General features: G+C 51.2%; 1 long non-coding RNA gene across 1 annotated transcript; it reads left to right on the forward strand.

Annotated features, from left to right (window-relative positions):
- Positions 1–12619: 12619 nt before the first annotated feature.
- On the forward strand, positions 12620–17671 carry LOC132536790 (uncharacterized). The gene is made up of 2 exons (XR_009548323.1): positions 12620–12753; positions 16537–17671. It is a non-coding gene; the product is annotated as an uncharacterized LOC132536790 (long non-coding RNA).
- Positions 17672–17780: the final 109 nt, after the last annotated feature.

Genomic DNA, 17780 nt, shown 5'->3' on the forward strand with positions numbered 1-17780 from the left:
AAAGGGGAAACATCCCGGAGCAAAGAGTGCAGAAAAGTTGGAAGGGCTTTCAGAGTTTCTTGAATCTTGAAGAATAGGCCTTTGTTGCCAGTTCCCTGCCTGTGGCAGCCTGCCTGGTCCCTGGACTCTGGTGTCTGCCCTGGGCCAAGAGCAGGACCAGGCGGCCCCAGCTCTGTCAGCCCCCAACCCGCTGGCCTGACCAACCCCACCCCCCATTCCCCATCCACCAAGGGACTCCTCCAATGCAGTAGTGCTGCAGCTGTGGGCTGAATCCCAGAACTGGGCTCCCGCTCTGCTCTCAGTGGCTCCCTCACCCCTGGATCCTAGAGCTGCTCATAGTGGGCACCTTTGCCAGCTTGGAGCCAAACCTAGCTTGCATGGGACTGATAAGGGGTGACCTCTGACTGTCTGGAGTCCCCCAGGACCTGGCCCCACCCTCCAACCCCCACCCCAGTCTAGGCCTACTACTCTTTCATTAAAACTGTTACCTGGGACGATAGTGATTTTCCCTTCTGCTAATTTTCTACTTGTATTTATCATCGTTGTTGTTATTATTATTATTAGAATCAGGACATTTCACATGTATGATTTCAATACTTCAAGCCCCCTCCCCATTTAGATAAAAAGAGACAGAGCGAGTTGGGTGGTAGTGCAGCAGGTTAAGTACATGTGGTGCAAAGCGCAAGGACTGGAGTGAGGATCCCGTTTCGAGCCCCCGGCTCCCCACCTGCAGAGGAGTCGCTTCACAGGCAGTGAAGCAGGTTTGCAGGTGTCTATCTTTCTCTCCCCCTCTCTGTCTTCCCCTCCTCTTTCCATTTCTCTCTGTCCTATCCAACAACGACAGCATCAACAACAACGATAATAACTACAACAACAATAAAATCGAGAGCAACAAAAAGGAAATAAATAAAAAATATTTTAAAAGAGAGAGACAGACAGAGAAGAGCCAGGTGGTAGTGCACCCAGCTGATTATGCATGATGACCTGTGTTCAAGACCCCAGACCCCTCAGGGGAGAAGCTTCCCAAGTGGTGAAGTAGTGCTGTAGGTGTCACACACACCCCTCTCCCCACCCACCCCTTTCCTCTCAGTTTCTTTCTGTTCTATCAAATAAAGGGGAAAACAACAATAAAATAGATACTACTAATAATAGAACCCCCCCCAAAAGAGGCAACAACAGAAAGAGAGAGAGAGAGAGAGAGAGAAGACCCCCCACACACAGCACTGGAACTCCCTCAGAAGTAATAGCACCTTTCATGTGGTGTCAGGACTCAAACCAGATGGTGCACATGGCACTGCAAATGCCCTACCCACCTCAGCCCCTTTATTTTCACTGTAAGACTTAACTTGCATCACCCCTGTCCCTAGGAGCCTTCTAACCAGCCTAGGCACCTCCAACCAGGTTTCTTTCTTTCTTTTTAAATTTCTTATATTCATTTATTTATTCCTTTTGTTGTCCTTGGTTTTTTTTTATTGTTGTAGTTATGTTGTTGTTTTTGATGTTGTTGGATAAGACAGAGAGAAATGGAGAGAGGAGGGGAAGATAGAGAGGGGGAGAGAAAGACAGATACCTGCAGACCTGCTTCACCTGTGAAGCGACTCCCCTGCAGCTGGGGAGCTGGAGGCTCGAACCGGGATCCTTACGCCGGTCCTTGCGCTTATCACCACCTGCGCTTAAGCTGCTGCACTACCGCCTGACTCCCTCCAATCAGGTTTCTATTCCTTCTCTGTGCCCTAGTTAAAGGGGCTCCATGTCCCTGAGTTTGTGCCCCTTAAGGGCAGGTTTTGGGCATCAGACTCTTTTCTGCTCTGGTCCCAAGGAAGTCAGGCCTTAGTTCTTACTTCTTGGAATAAAGGAAGAGTGAGCAGGAGGCAGGGGACTGTCACATAATGACAGTGACAGAGCTGAAACTCACTGCCATTCTTTTCCCCTTCCTTTCCATTCCTTCCCCTCCCCCCATTCACCTCCCCTCTCATTTCCTCCCTCCCTCCCTCCCTTCCTTTCTCCCTTCCTTTTTTACCACTAGGTTTATTGCTGGGGTTTTGTGCCTGTACGGCTCTACCATTCCCTGCAGCCATTTCCTTTTCTTTCTTTTTGATAAAGGCTGAGAGGCAGAGGTAGAGACAGAAGGGAGTAGCACCACTCTGTCCCTCATGAACCTTCCTGACTCCTACTCCACATATGGGGGGCCTACGGCTTAAACCTGGATCCTTAAACATGGCAATAGTTGCATCCCCCATGTCTCCCACACCCCACAGAGCGCTGCTCAGCTCTGACTCATGCTGGTGTTGGCGACTGATCCTACAACCTCAGAGTCTCAGGCACGAAAGTCTGTTGCACAGCCACTTCACTCTTTCACCCCAGCTCTCACCATTATTGTTGGAGGGAAGGGATGTTCACCTCCATTTTGCAGATGAGGAAATGGGAAAACTGAGTGTAATGGAGTGGAGTGGAGTGGAGAAAACCAGGGATCTGGAGCTAGTCAGTTGCCCCCCCTTTTCTGCGAGGGGCTCAGTGGACCATCTCTCTGGCTTTGCTGTCCCGCTTCCCCAGCTGGGCAAATGTAGCCCCAGATAGTCTGTCAGTGAAAGGGTGTGGCTTTCTTCCAATAAAATGTTATTTATTCATTTCAGATCACTTTTGTGAGTGTCATGAAACACGATTCCTCACTTTTTTTTTTCCTAACCCTAAAACCATGTGAAACTCACTGCTGAACTCACAGGCTGTAAGATTCAGCATGGGGATGGGTGAGGCTGGTTAATCCTCGCGGGGGGGGGGGGGGCGGCACTCAGCTACCTGTCCCCAGCCTGTCTAATCCTAGTTCAGCCAGCCCACTCCCAGGACCCCAGCTCAAACACCATGTGTGCTCAGCAAATGCAGGGAGCAAACAAATGAGTGAGTGAACTAACCTGCTATCTAACCAGCTAACCAGGTATTGAAGCCCTGATGTCTCGGGCTCAGAATCCCTTGCCTCCCCACCTCTGGGCATCTTCAGCTCCAACTGATCACTTATTCTCTGATGGTTTTTTAAAAATATTTATTTATTTATTCCCTTTTGTTGCCCTTGTTTTATTGTTGTAGTTACTATTGTTGTTGTTATTGTTGTTGTTGTTGGATAGGACAGAGAGAAACGGAGAGAGGAGGGGAAGACAGAGAGGGGGAGAGAAAGATAGACACCTACAGACCTGCTTTACTGCCTGTGAAGTGACTCCCCTGCAGGTGGGGAGCTGGGGGCTCGAACGGAGATCCTCACTCCGGTCCTTGCACTTCGTGCCACGTGGGCTTAACCTGCTGCGCTACTGCCTGACTCCCTCTCTGATGGGCTTTCTGTACTTCTTGCCCAGCCCTGTTATCTACTTATCTATCTATCTGTCTGTCTGTCTGTCTCTCTACCTTAATGAAAGAGATACAGAGATACAGAGATAACACTAGAGATAGAGGCCAGGGCACTGCCCAGCTCTGGCTTATGGTTGTGCTGGGGATTGAACCTGGGACCTCAGAGTCTCAGGCATGGAAGTATTTTTGCAGAACCATGATACTATCTCTCGGTCCCTCCCCCCATCTTGTCTGCCCAATGGAAGCTCATTAAGGGCCTAGAAGCTGCGAGGGCCCCCCTTATTACAGAGGGTTGTGTATGTTGGGTGGACTTTTTAGGGCCTGGTGTCAAGATGGTCCCGGCCTTCATCTCTGAGTGTTGAAGTCTTGTCCAGGCAGATAAGAATGCATTCCAGACACCTGGACAAAGGTGTGGTGGCAAGAGCTGGCAGAGAAAGTGTGGGGACACAGTAAATGTGGGAGATCAATGCAAGGGTTCCATTCTGCACTGGACTGGGAACCTCTGGGCTGGAACCAAATCCCACCAGCAGCAAAAGCTGTGGGTTCAAATCCTCACCACCTGCTCTGGCTCACTCAGCTGGGCCTGGCTGATGTAAACCAGAAGGCACCCCTGCTTGAGTAGGCCTGCCCTCACACTTTCCTACTATATACTAATGCCTTGGGGCTCAGCACAGCCCTCTCTCGATCATGAATTTATTCAACAAACACGGAAGGTGGACCACTACCTGCTTAACAGGAGGGCCCAGCCTTCCTCTTGTCTTCATATTATAGAACTGGGGCTCTGCCAGAATCCCCCTCCCCTCCACACACGCAGCGCAGGGGTCCAAACCTGAAATAGGAAAGAGACCAGCCTAGCAAAGTCCCCAGGGCAGGAGCAAGATGTTGAAGAAGGAGGCCCCAGGGAGGGACAGAGTGTGGACATGGAGATGGGTGGAGTGGCCAGGCCACACATACTTTTAGGACATTGTGAACAAGATGGCAGATGTGATGGCCTGGGAGCTCCTGGGAAGCTGGGCAGGGGAACACAAGTACAGTGACATTTGCAGAGAAAGATCCCTGGCTTTTTGCCCACGTTTTGTGAGGAGGTGAAAGTGAGAACTGCAGGGCAAGTCATCTGACCCCAGAAGTGCGGGATGGACAGGAGCTGGGGTCCAGCTGGGTAGCCAAGGGCTGGGGTTCGTCTGGTGCAGACATAGAGGCCAGGTGGCCGTGGGTGGTGGGCAGGCTCTGAGATGGCTGCTCTTGGCCTGATTCTGGCGTTGGCTTGGCGTGCAGCCGCGGGGGAGCCGTGTGTGGGCACGTCCTGGGGCTGCTCGCCCGAAGAGGGGGTAGAAGCCACGGGCAGGCTGGCTCACCTGAGCTTGGCTTTCGTGGCTAAGGAGCTGAGACAGCCTTGGGATGAGTGAGAGGGGCCTCTTGCAACCCTGAGGCCAAACCAGAGGACAAAGAGCTCCTCTGCCCTCGCCAGCCCTATGGCCCACACCGTGAGCAGCGTTTGGCCCTGAGACATAGATCCTAGATTGCGAGGGGTGTGAGTACTCAGTTCTGGACTCACTTTCCCTGGGGGCCATGAGGAGGATGGATCCTGAGCGCTGTGTTCCCATGAGATAGGACACAAAGTAAAGGACACTGGGCAGGTTGGGCAGTGTGAGCGTGTGTGTGTCCAGGTCTGTATGTTATGTGTGTGTCGGGGTGGGGGGCAGGTCTTGGCTCATGCAGGTTTGAATTTTCTGGTGGTCAGTATGTGTGTGCACTGTGAAGATATGTGTATATGTGAATCTGGACCTGGGTATCTGATTGACCACAGTGTGGGATACTGGCACACATATGAGGCCTTGGCATCTGTGTTTGTACGGGTGACAATGAGTGTGTGCCAAGTGTGTGTGTGCCCTGTGGTGCTGTGAGGAAAAAAGTGTACGTGTCCATATGCTGGTGTCTGGCAGCTGTGGGGGCTAGGAGTGTGTGTGTGTGTGTGTGTGTGTGTGTGTGTGTGCACTTGGTGCCTGCATGTGCACAGATGACAGCAAATGTATGCTGAGCGTGCGTATGTGTGTCTCCAACCAAGTCCCGTGACGGCCGCTCCCCCACCTCCTTCTTCGTGAGTGTTGACTCAGGGAGGGACGGGCAGCCTGTGTTCAGGATTTCCTGCTTGGGCAGAAGTGGTGTCTTGAAAAGGGAACAATTGTGTCTTGAAGTGGACGCTGAAGGGTCTGACTTCGGGGTGCTCCAGGATGTCCAAGGACAACAGAACACTTGCTGCCCAAGCTGACTTTCCTGACAGGCTGCAGAGAGCTTTCCCTGCCTGCCCCTTCCACCGCCCTGGAGCCTCCTAGGATGTGGCTTCAAGTTTTCCCTAAACGCTCCTGCATCAGGGCCTTGTGGGCTGGGAGCTTTGCAAAGGCCTACAGGGGTGAGTGGATGGCTGTCCCCAAACACAGCTAAGTCTGAGCACAAGGACCTTACCACCTCCCACCCCCCAACCCCCAGACACTGGCTCACTATCAGGCTGGGCCAGGCTCTCTCCCCCCAGTGTCACCCCTAGCCCCGTCCCTTCTTTTTTAAAAAAATATTTATTCGCTTTTGTTGCCCATGTTGATTTATTGCTGTAGTTATTATTATTGTTGTTATTGATGTCATCGTTGTTAGATAGGACAGAGAGAAATGGAGAGGAGAGGAAGAAAGAGAGGGGGAGAGAAAGATAGACACCTGCAGGCCTGCTCCACCACTTGTGAAGCGACCCCCCTGCTGGTGGGGAGCCGAGGGCTCGAACCGGGATCCTTAAACCAGTCCTTTTGCTTTATGCCACCTGCGCTTAACCCGCTGCGTTACCGCCCGACTCCCAACCCCATCCCTTCTAAGCCCATGAACAGACACAAGTGAAAACCATTTAGGCTAAAGTATAAGAATGTAGGGAAAGCTCTGGGAAGCTCTGCCACATGGGATCCCCTCCAAAGGTGTGCCTGCCTCTCATGGGGTTCAGGAGCCTTGGCCTCATGGGACTCAGGATGCAGGGCCCTACTGAGTCAGTACCTGGCCTTCAACAGAGTCCCCCTGGAGGCATTGCTATCACTTTTTGAGAGGTGTGGAGTAAGCTGGGTGTCTGTCCTTCCTTGTCTCACCCCTCCCCCAACTCTGCCACCCCCCAGTGGAGGTTAGGATGGGTGATGAGGCTGCCCTGGAGCTAGGGCTGGGGCTGGGAGTCTGAGCTAAACAGGTAGAGGGAGGGCCGCCAGCCTTGCTGCTGCTGTGGTGCCCTTCTCCAGCCTGGTGGTGGCCTAGGAGTCTAATCTGTAGGACAAAGCGGGGATTTGCAGCCCAAAGGCAGCTAATGCCGCTAGAGCAGGTCTGTCAGCATGGCTCTGGGAAGAAGCTCTCCTCGGGGCTTGGAGCCGCCTGCCTGCCCGCCCCTGCTCATCCAGGCTGACGATGAGGGACTTAGTTCTCCCTGAGCAGGATCGGTCCAAGCAAGGGACTCCCCAGAGAATTTCCAACTCTATTTTCCATGTGCTCAGACCTCGGGTTTCTGGCCCTCGCAGATTCCATACAGAATCTTTCTCTTGTTGGAGAGACAGGCTTCCCCTGGGACCCTTGTGCATGCAAGGTCCCTTTTCCTTCTGAACAAGGAAGGGCTCCTCCGTTTCCTCCCCACTGTGTGTGACACCCAGAAACTGGGCTATGGAGATAGGCAAGAACCTTGCTACAGGGTTGGCAAGATAGCTCACCAGGGTGATGTGCCTGCTTTGCCCTGTACACAACCCAGGTTTGAGCCCGGCCCCCAATGCAGTGTAGGAAGCTTTGTCTGGCCCCCACTGCGTTGGAGGTGTTGTGGTATCTTCTCCCTCACCTCCAATCTCTGCCTCTCTCTTTCTGTCTGAAGAAGTTGACCTGGAACTGTGAAACCCTGGCAATGACAAACAAAAATAAAGGAACCTTGAGCCTTCTTTAGTTCCATTCTGTCCCCAAGGGTCCATCCAAGTTGGGGAGGAGGGTGTCAGAAGCTCTGGGATTGCAGAGAGTGGGTGTTGTCTGCAGCTGAGGACAAGGCACCACTCCAGCCCCCCCCAACTGTATAGGGCAGCAGTAAGGGGGTTACCTAGCCTCTAGCCCACACCACACTGGGCAGCCATGAGCTGGGCGGCTGTTAATTATTAACACCAAGCCTGGGCCTTGACCTCGTGGGCCTCTGAGTAAACAGGCCTTTCTGGCCAAGCGTCCTCAGCCTGCTGGAGCCCACTGGGCCCCTCACGGCCTCTCTGCCCCTTGACCTCTTCCGGCCTCATGGGCCAGGCCTCCCTCTCCCTCCTCAGCTGTGTGGTTGGAGCAGTGGTCAGTGGTGTGGGTGTTTGGGTCTCTCTGACCCCCCACCTGCTCCCTATTCTGGGTGGGTCTACTGCCTGGTCTCATTCAGGCACAGTGTCCCCATTCCCTTCCCTTGGCTTCTAGTCTTTGAGATGGGAACCTCAGAGAAATTTTTTTCTTTGTAATTTATTTTATTTATGTTTTTTTTTTCTTCATCACTTCTGGGGTCTTCACTGCTCCAGGCCAACTTTTCAGATATATATATGGAGAGAGAGAGAGAGAGAAGGAGTGATATACATATTTAGAGAGAGAGAGAGAGGAGGAGAGAGACCACAGCACTAAAGATTCCTCCAGGGAGTCGGGTGGTAGTATAGTGGGTTAAGCGCACGTGGTGCATAGTGCAATGACCAGCATGAGGATCCTGGTTCGAGCCCCCAGATCCCCACCTGCAGGGGAGTCGCTTCACAAGGGGTCGGTGAAGCAGGTCTGCAGGTGTCTGTCTTTCTCTCCCCCTCTCTGTCTTCCCCTCCTCTCTCCATTTCTCTCTGTCCTATCCAACAATGATGGCATCAAACAACAACAACAATAAAAACAAGGGCAACAAAAAGGAAATAAATAAATATAAAAAAAATCTTAAAAAAAAAAGATTTCTCCAGGGTATGAGTAGTGACTGCACTTGAACCTTGGGTTGTATGTATGACCAAGAAGTTACACAATTAAAAAAAAAAATTGGTAGGCTGTGGGGCTTTACTGCTGTGCACTAATTTTTTCAGATAAAAAGAGCTAGGTGGGAGAAAGGGGAATGGCACCGTCAGCTGAGCACACATGCTACTATGTGCAAGGACCCGGGTTGGAGTCCCCTGCTCCCCACCTGCAGGGGGACACTTCACAAGTAGTGAAGCAAGTACTGCCAGATGTCTCTCTCGTCTCTCTTCCTCTCCCCCCCCTTTTCTTTACCTTTCAATTTCTCTTTCCTGTCAAATAAGGGGAAAAAAACAGCCACCAGGAGTGGTCCTAACAATAAACCTAGTGGCAAAAAAAAAAAAAAAAGGCTAGAAAAAGTTGCAGAGAAGGGGGGGAACAAAAACAGAGCACTAGATTTTCAGGGGAGCGGAGGCCAAGCTCAAAGCTGGTTGGCACACATAGAAAAGCAGCACACTATCCAGGTGAAGTGTTTTCTTGGCCCTTGGCACCTCTTTTCAAATAAGGTTTGCCCAGGGAGACTTACAGCATTGCTGTAAGAAGAGGTGTAGGTGTGACTTAGGAAGTAAAGGCAGGTCACAGAAAAAAAGAATAGGCCAAGAAAAAAAAAATATATTGTAGATATATAGATAGATAGAATGTCAGCCCTTATCTGTGACCTTGGGAGAACTGCTACAGTTTCTAATGTAGGGAATGGGTTCTAATGTAGGGAATGGTACTCTGGTGGTTGGAATGTTATGGAATTATATCCCTATTATCTTACAATTTCGTAAATCAATAAAAAATAACATTCACAGAATAAAAAAAATAACAAAAAAAAAGTTATGGGACAGGGAGTTGGGCAGTAACTCAGTGGGTTAAGCGCATGTGGCGCAAATCGCAAGGACCAGTTAGGATCCCGGTTCAAGCCCCCGGCTCTCCACCTGCAGGGAAGTCGCTTCACAGGTAGTGAAGCAGGTCTGCAGATGTTTCTGTCTCTCTTCCTCTCTATCTCCCCCTTCTCTCTCAATTTCTCTTTGTCTCTATCCAATAACAAATAAAAAAACGTTATGGGATACACACACACACACACACACACATATACACACACATATATATATAGTCAATGAAACAATAAAAATAAAATAAATAAAAGTGAGATAACAACATTTGGGTGGGAGTAGAGGTGATTATGCTAAGTGAAATAAGTAGTGAGGTGAAGGACAACTGCCAGCCAGCCAGCTTTGCTCATATATGGAATCTAGATGACTAAAATTCTGAAATTGGAAAAAAAAAATAGGTGACCAAATAGTCTCTTGGACTTTGTGAAAATGGGGGAGGAGGGAGAAGCGGCTCAGAACTTTGGTGGAGGGATGTGGTGTAGTGGCATACATCAGGTGTGGGTGTGAAATTAGACCACTGAAATCCTTTTTTTTTTTTTTTTTTTTTGCAAAATACTGTTGAATTATTGATAGAAGATGAAAACCAACATTCTTAGCTCAGAAACTGAGAAAAACAACAGACATCTTGGAAAAATCATTTTCCTTTCCATCCATAACCTAACAGGGTGCCTGTGGGAAAGTGATGGAGCTGAGAATGGCAGGGTGCTGGCAGATGGATGTGGATTTCTGTGGGACTCACGCTCTGCACGATGTGCCTAGGAGATGCCACAACCACACACACCAGCTACTGAGTCCTGCCCAGAAATCAGGGGTGCCGAGCACAGCTTGGTGGTGGTAAGAGGTTAAAGGAGGCCCTGGTAAGGTGGGACATGGACTGGCTCAGCCAGGTAGCGATGGGCTGAAGATTGCTGCATGGCCGGGTGGTGGCACACCTGGTTGAATGCATTCACTAGAGTGTGCGAGGACCTGGGTTCAAGTCTCTGGCTCCTATCTGCATTGGAAGGAGGAAGATTCATGAGTGGTGAGGCAGTGCTGCAGGTGTCTGTCTCTCCCTTTATTTCTTCCTTCTTTCTCAATTTCTCTCTGTCTCTATCCTAAATAAATAAAATAAGAAAGGCAGGCAGGCAGGCAGGCAGGCGGGAAGGAAGGAAGGAAGGTAATCATTTTTAAAAAATTGAGTTGCTGCCTTGGGATCTTGGGAGCCGATGAGGGTTCTGGATGGAGAAAGATGGGCTCAGGGGTGAGGGTGTGAATGTCAGTGCTTGTCATATGCACACACCATTTTGGGACCTGATCTGAGAGGGACACCCCCATTGGGCCTGCAGAAGCCCGGAGCTGTGCCCGCAGGTGCAAAAGTCAGAAGGTCTTCACCTGTGTGGGAGGAGTTCTGATAGTGCCACTGGGTGGGGCCAACCCTAGGAGGAGGGGGTGTTGTCTCTGCTCTGAGGATGAGACACTCAGCCCTATGAGATTTCCAGGACCCCCAGGTAGGATGGGCTCTAGGGAGGAGCTTTGTCCTAGGTGGCTGGGAGTTCTGGGTGTACATGGCCACACACACACACACACACACACACACACACCACACCACACCACACCACACCACACCACACCACACACATCACACCACACCACACCACACCACACCACACCACACCACACCACACCACACCACACCACACCACACCACACCACACCACACCACACCACACCACACCACACCACACCACACCACACACACACCAGCATATAGCCATCTCATGTGAACCCCAGGGTGGGGAAGTCTGAGTAGGAATCAGGGACAATAAACAGAGGGACTCCCACAGGCCCTGCCCAACTCTTGAGGGCTCTGGCTTGGGGAAAGCCTCTTAATCAGTAATGTCCCTCTTTAGTGAGTCACCTCTAGGGGGCCCTCCCCCCCACATGTCACTCATTTCATGTTGTCTTTCTCTCTTTCTCATCCGTTCCCTGGCCTGGCCAGTTCCAATCCTTTTTCATGCCAGACTCCCACCTTCCTTGCTTTCATTATCTGTCTCCATGAGGGAACCCCTCCTGATATCACCCCCTCCCCCCAGTAAATCCTAGAGTCAGGCCCTTCCATCACCCATCAGGGTCTTTGCACGCTGCTCCCCGCCCAGCTTCCTTGCTTGGAGCAGCTCTGTCTTGCCCTTTGCCCTGGATCTGCCAGCACCCCCGGGAGACTGCTGGCCTCCCCGCCTCCCTCAGCCTCTGCAGCCCCTGCTCCTCCCCCGGAGGCTGGCCAGCGGGCTGAGCCCTGGGGAGGCCACAGAGCAGGACACGTGTCCTGGTCCCAGGCAGAACCCTTGCCCTGGCCCGGCTGACTCTGTCCTTAGAAATCCCTAGAGTCCTGGCCAGTCCCCCAATCCCCCCCCCCCAACACCCAAGGGTGTAACTTAGGGCTCCACCTCAGCTCCCCTGAAGGCTGGGAAACTCAGCGCAGGAGTCAGGATGAGGCAGGATGTGGAGGTGTCCCCTCAGTAGAACTGAGGTTTAGCCAGCAGTACAGTGGGAAGAAGGACCCTGTCACCCCAGGCCCCAGGGAAAAATATGCTCTGGAAGGGGAACAAGAAACTGTGGGGCTTGGGGCTAGGTGATGGAACACCTGGTTGATCACACACACTACCATGCCCAGGGAACCAGGTTCAAGCCCCCCATTCCCCACCTGCAAGGAGGACACTTCATGAGCAGTGAAGCAGTGCTCCAAGTGTTTCTCTTCCTCTAGATCTCCCCTCTCCTCTCGATTTTGGACCTATCAAATAAAATGCAAGTGAAAAAATAGGGACTGGGTGGTGGTGTACCTGGTTGAGCTCACATGTTACAATGAGCAAGGACCCAGGTTCAAGTCCCCAGTCCTCCACCTGCAGGGGGAAAGCTTCATGAGTGGTGAAGCAGGGCTGCAGGTGTCTCTCTGTCTCTCTCCCTCTCTATCTCCCCCTTTCCTCTTGATTTCTGACTATCTGAATCTGATAAAGATAATAAAATTTTTTTAAAAAAGGAAAAAAACTGTCAATAACAAAAAGAAAAGAAATTGTGGGGCTTGCCAAGGTAGGAGCAGACAGAAGGTCTCCCTCTGGAGCTAGAGGCTGGGGAGGAGCACCCCTTCCCTCCCTGCATGGGCAGTCACTATCCTAGGTCCTCGTCCTGGGTCCTCGTTGTGCTTGCTGTTGCCATCCAGGTAGTCTGAGAGTGACCTCCTCTGGGAAAGCCACCTGGGCTATTGACGGACCCAAATCAGTCAGCTTTCTTTCTCACCAGGCACATGGACTGGGATTCGTTGTCATCACCCCACTTGTCAGGCTGGAAGTCACAGGGACAGAATCAGACCTTGCACTCCTGAGATCACCACCCTATTGTCCTGCCCTGCTATTGGTGCTCGTAGCAAAGAGATGATGCCTGGACTTTCAGTCCTAGAATTCAGGTGAAGCCCAGCCTACTGTTCACCAAGGTGCTGATAATGGAGCCAGGTCCCAGGAAGGGAGCTCCCGACCCTTGGTGCTCACCCAGCCCAGAGCTGCAGGTAGCTGTGACAGATAAGCCTGGGCTGCGTCTGGGGATGCCAGGAGCCAGAAAAAGGGCAGGAGGCGGGTGATGCTGAGTGGCCTCACTTTATCCCCTTAGAGTCTCAGCTGGTATATAGAGTGGGAGCCACCTCCCAGAGTTGTGAGAGGAGGAGTTTGTGCCCAGCCTGGCAGGCACTTGGCTTTCAATCAATGTATTTAGATCGGCCAACAAACTTGCAGGGCGCGGGGTGAGGGGGTGGCTAGAGGGCCTGAATCATTTCTGCAGACTGGGGCCAGGTTTGCCACCTGGGCAGGGCAATGCACCTGACTCAGTTTCCCTTCCAGAAAACCCCAACAGATGTCCTCTCTCTCCCTCACTCTCTCTCTCTCTCTACATATATATATATCCTCCTCCTCCTCTCTCTCTCTCTATTTCTCTCTCTCTCTCTCTCTCTCTCTCTCTATATATATATATATATATATATATCCTCCTCTCTCTCTCTCTCACACACACACACACACACACACACACACACACACACACACACACACACACACACACACACACACACACACCTGGTTTGGCTCCCCAGTACCCAGCCACCTGCTGGAAAACTCTAAGCTGCCTTTTCAAAATAATGATTAAGAATCAGCATTGTCTATTCAAATCGAAACTCCCCAAACCCTTCTGTTGGGTACCCACCTCCTCTGGAGCCTGTGGGTACGTAAAACTATTACCGTAGTGGAAAAAGTCGTCTGCCGAAACAGAAATTCTTCCTCAATGCTGCTGAGTCATTTTCTTGTGGTTAAGGAAGTTCAGGTCCTTCTGGCCCTTCCCCTGAGGCCAATGACCCTGTGGACCTGGGGGACCCCAATCCGCATACCCCACCCCCAGCCCACCCCAGGGTTCTCCTGGTAGAGCTTTTGACAGCAAGTCCTCTGTCCTTTCAGTTACTTCCATAGCTGCTTCCTCTCCTAGGGGAGAGTTCAGCCCTGGAGAGCCTGCAGCCAGGGTCAAGTGCACAGAGATGTGGGGCAGACCCTGTGAGTTCTCAGGGAGCTGTGCCCAGGTGCCTATGGCCCCTTGCCTGCTGGTTGCCATGGACTCCAGTGGGCATCTCTGTAGCTGGGGATGGACTTCATTCTCAGTGCAGCTTGGGAGCCTGGACCCCAGAACTGAGGATTCTGCTCCCAAGGAGTTCCAGATCAGCAAAGGCTGGTCTGCAGGCCCGCCCTTGGAGACAAGTTGGGAACTTCTAGGGGCCACAGCTGAATGACAAGTGGAGGCCCTTAAAGACATCACACTGGGCTTGCCTGCTGGGCCAGGGAGGCTGGCTCTGTGTGTGGGTCTTTACCTGGTGCAGGGGCCTTGGATCGGTTCTCTCTCTCTCTCTTTTTTTTTTTGCCACCAGGGTTGCCACTAGGGCTTAGTGCCAGCACTATGAATCTGTCGCTCCTAGTGGCCATTTTTTTTCCTTCTCTCTCTCTTTCTCTCTCTCTCTCTCTCTCCCCCTCTCTCTTCATTGTATTCAATAGGACACAGAGAAATTGAAAATGGAGGGGGAGATAGAGAGGGAGAGAAACACCTGCAGACCTGTTTCACCACCCTTGAAGAACCCTCCCTGCAGGATCCTCAAACCCATGTCCTTGTGCATAGCAGTGTATGTGCTCAACCAAGTGTGTGACCACCCCCAGCCCTCCATTCAAAAATATTCAATTTAATTTATATTGGATGGAGACAGAGAGACCTCAAGAGGGAAGGGGATATAGAGAAGGAGAGAGATACCTGTAGCACTTAACCACTCTTGAAGCTTACCCACTGTATATGAGGACTGGGGGCTTGAACCTAGGTCCTTGCACATTGTAATGTGTAAGTTCTGCCAGTGTGCCACCACCTGGCCCCCAGGACCTGAACTTCCAACCTGGGCTCCTTTTCTGGGCTCTTTGCGTGTGTGGGGGGGTGTCAGGTGTGAGCCATGAAGTTGCCCACCTGCCTACCTGGCTCCCTTCTGCTGATGGGGACCCTGTGTCAACAAGGGTTGTTTCCCGAGTGTGAAGTGGGGTGCCTGTTCCCACAGCCCGGAACCATTGGGGAGCTAGGGGAGGCAGAATCATGGGGAGCTCTAGGAGCTGGGTGGTGGTGCTCCTGGTTGAGCGCACATGTTATAATGCACAATGATCCAGGTTCAAGCCCCCAGTCCCCACCTGCAGGGGGAAAGCTTCATGGATGGTGAAGCAGTGGTATGGGTGTCTCTCCCTATCACTCCCTTCCCTCTTGATTTCTGGCTGTCTCTATCCAATAAAGATGATTTTTAAAAAATCTAAAAAATAAATAAATAAAAAAGAATCAGGGGGAACTCCAAAGCCAAGCCCTATATTCTCTCTCCTCACCACCTCTCTCTCTTTCTCCCTGTGTGTAGGTAATTGAAAGCCCTGATATTTTCAGAGATCTTGTGGGTCCCCAAAGGTGAAGAGACTCAGTGCCACTCTTCCCAGCCCCAGGGAGCAGCAATGTGGCTGCAAGCGCTGGGGATCTGTCCCAGCTGGGTTCTGAGGTCACCCCAGGGGCTCCCTGAAGTCTAGTCTCAGGATGGAGAGCAGCCAGCTGGATGCTACTGGCACCGGGAATCTGTGGAGAGGGACTTGGGAAGGCCACCCGGCAAGGGACATGCTGGGGGCCCCACGGGACCCCAAACCTGAAGCACTGTGGAGGCACTGCAGCTGATGTCAGGGAGGTCTCCTCCCCACCCCCATCCCCTACAACAGCCTGTCTCACAGGCCAGGAGGCCTGAGCGGGTGGGCGGGTCCTGGGGCCTGTGTAGCCGGGAGTCATCCCACACCCACTTGGACCCAGTCCTTCCAAGGCCTGGCAGCCAGCGTTTAGGAAATTAGGTGAGGGGGGCCTGGGACGAGGGTGAGGGAGGGAACTGTTTAAGTCTAAAAGTCAGCTTGAGATTTTCAACACATCTTTTCTTTCTATTTATTATTATTATTTTTTAAGACAAAAGCTCTACACATTGGGGAGGGAGGGTGAACCTTGCTTTTGTAGGAAATGAGTCAGACAGCCATAAAAATGTGAGGATTATTTTACATCTTGTGGCCTGAAGACACTGAGAGGAAGGGGGCCCCCTCCCCGCCAGGTCCCTGGTGGGGCTCCCTGTGCCCTAGCCTAGGAAAGAGGCCCTCGGTGGCTCCTTCCAAAGTCCTTGCTCTCCTGGTCTCCCGGGCCTTCCTCTCTTTCCTGACCTCACCTCCCATCCCTCTTTCTTTTTAAAAATATTTTATTTACTTTACTTTTTAGTGAGAAATACAGAGAAAATGACGTAGTGAGAGGGAGGCGGGGGGAGAGAGAGAGCTCTGTTTTGTGGTGGTGCTGGGAACTGAACCTGGGATATTAGAGCTTTAGGCATGAAAGCTATTTGCATAACTCTTAGGTTGTCTCCCCTCCCAACTTTTAAAAATATTTTTAAATTTATTTTTATTATTGGATAGAAACAGAAATTGGGAGGGGAGGGGGAGATAGAGAGGGAGAGAGACACCTATAGCCCTGATTCACCACCTATGAAGCCTTCCCCCTGCAGGTGAGGTCCAGGGGCTTGAACCTGCGTCCTTGTGCACTGTAATGTGTGCATTTAATCAGGTATGTATGTCACTGCCTGCCCACCCTCCTAATGTTTTCTTGCTTTGGTATTATTGCTAGGATTTTGCTGGGGCTTCATAGCTATGTGATTCCACTACCTCCCCAAAGTCACTCTCTCTCTCTCTCTCTCTCCCTCCCTCCCTCACCCTCTCCTTTCCAGGAAGATGGTGAGAGACCAGGAGAGAGAAAGAGATACACAGACAGGAGAGACACCACACACAGTATAATCCCCTGATTGCGAAGCTTCCCCTTTCTTTGCATGTTGCTCCTATGTGGTGACGGGAGCTCAAGCCCAGGCCTTTGAGGATGGCGATGTACATTCTACTGGGTGAGCGCTCCCATCCTATCACCAGTGGCAAAACCAGGTTATGGAGTAAGAAGGGAACTCTTGATAATACAGTCTGGCTGCTGGAGCCAGCCGTACCTGATGGTACTCGCCTTCTGTGGTTTCTTTTCTTCATTGTGCTCAGCTTTGTGTATGAGTCCTGGACACAGAGGCAGGGTTTGGGATAAGTTATCTTAGTGCCAATGTTCCTTTCTACTTTGGCCGCTCAAGTTGGGAATCTGCAAGTATTTGCAAACCAGTCACTTAGTGTTTGGGTCTAACCTGGAGTAAGAACCCAGTCCCAGCTAACAGCATACAGCTGGGGACATGGGTGATGTGAGAATGGGGGACCTTCTTCAAGAATGAATTTGGAAATAGACTCCTTTAAAGTAGCCCCATGGTTTTTCTTTTTCTGTTCTGTTCTGTTCTGTTCTGTTCTGTTCTGTTTTTTTTTTTTTTTTTTGTTTGTTTGTTTTTTTTTGCCTGCTGGGGCTTGGTACCTGCACTATGAATCCACTGCTCCTGGAGGCCATTTTCCCCATTTTGTTGCCCTTATTATTGTTGTTACCGTTGTTATTGTTGGATAGGACAGAGAGAAATCAAGAGAGGAGGGGAGACAGAGGGAAAGAGAAAGACAGACACATGCAGACCTGCTTCACTGCCCATAAAGCGACCCCCTCCTGCAGGTGGGGGTTCTGGGGCTTGAACCAGGATCCTTACGCCTGTCCTTGTGCTTTGTGCCACGTGCGCTTAACATACTGCACTATTGCCTGACTCCCTTTCTTTTCTGTTATTCTTATTTATTTATTTATTTGTTTGTTTGTTTAATCAGAGCACTACTCAGCTCTGGCTTATGGTGGTGCTAGGGACTGAATCTGGGATCCTGGGGCCTCAAGCATAACCATCCTGCCATCCCTTCAGCCCAGTGTATTTTGTAGTTGTTAAATTGAGAGAGAGAGAGAGAGAGAGAGAGAGAGAGAGAGAGAGAGAGAGGGAGAGAGGGAGAGAGAGAGAGAGAGAGAAAGGTCAATGAGGGCATTTTTTTGTCTTCATCTCTTTCTTAGTCCAGTGAATACCTT

This window comes from Erinaceus europaeus, chromosome 2 (assembly GCF_950295315.1).
Source record: "Erinaceus europaeus chromosome 2, mEriEur2.1, whole genome shotgun sequence".
Classification (NCBI taxonomy): Eukaryota; Metazoa; Chordata; class Mammalia; order Eulipotyphla; family Erinaceidae; genus Erinaceus; species Erinaceus europaeus.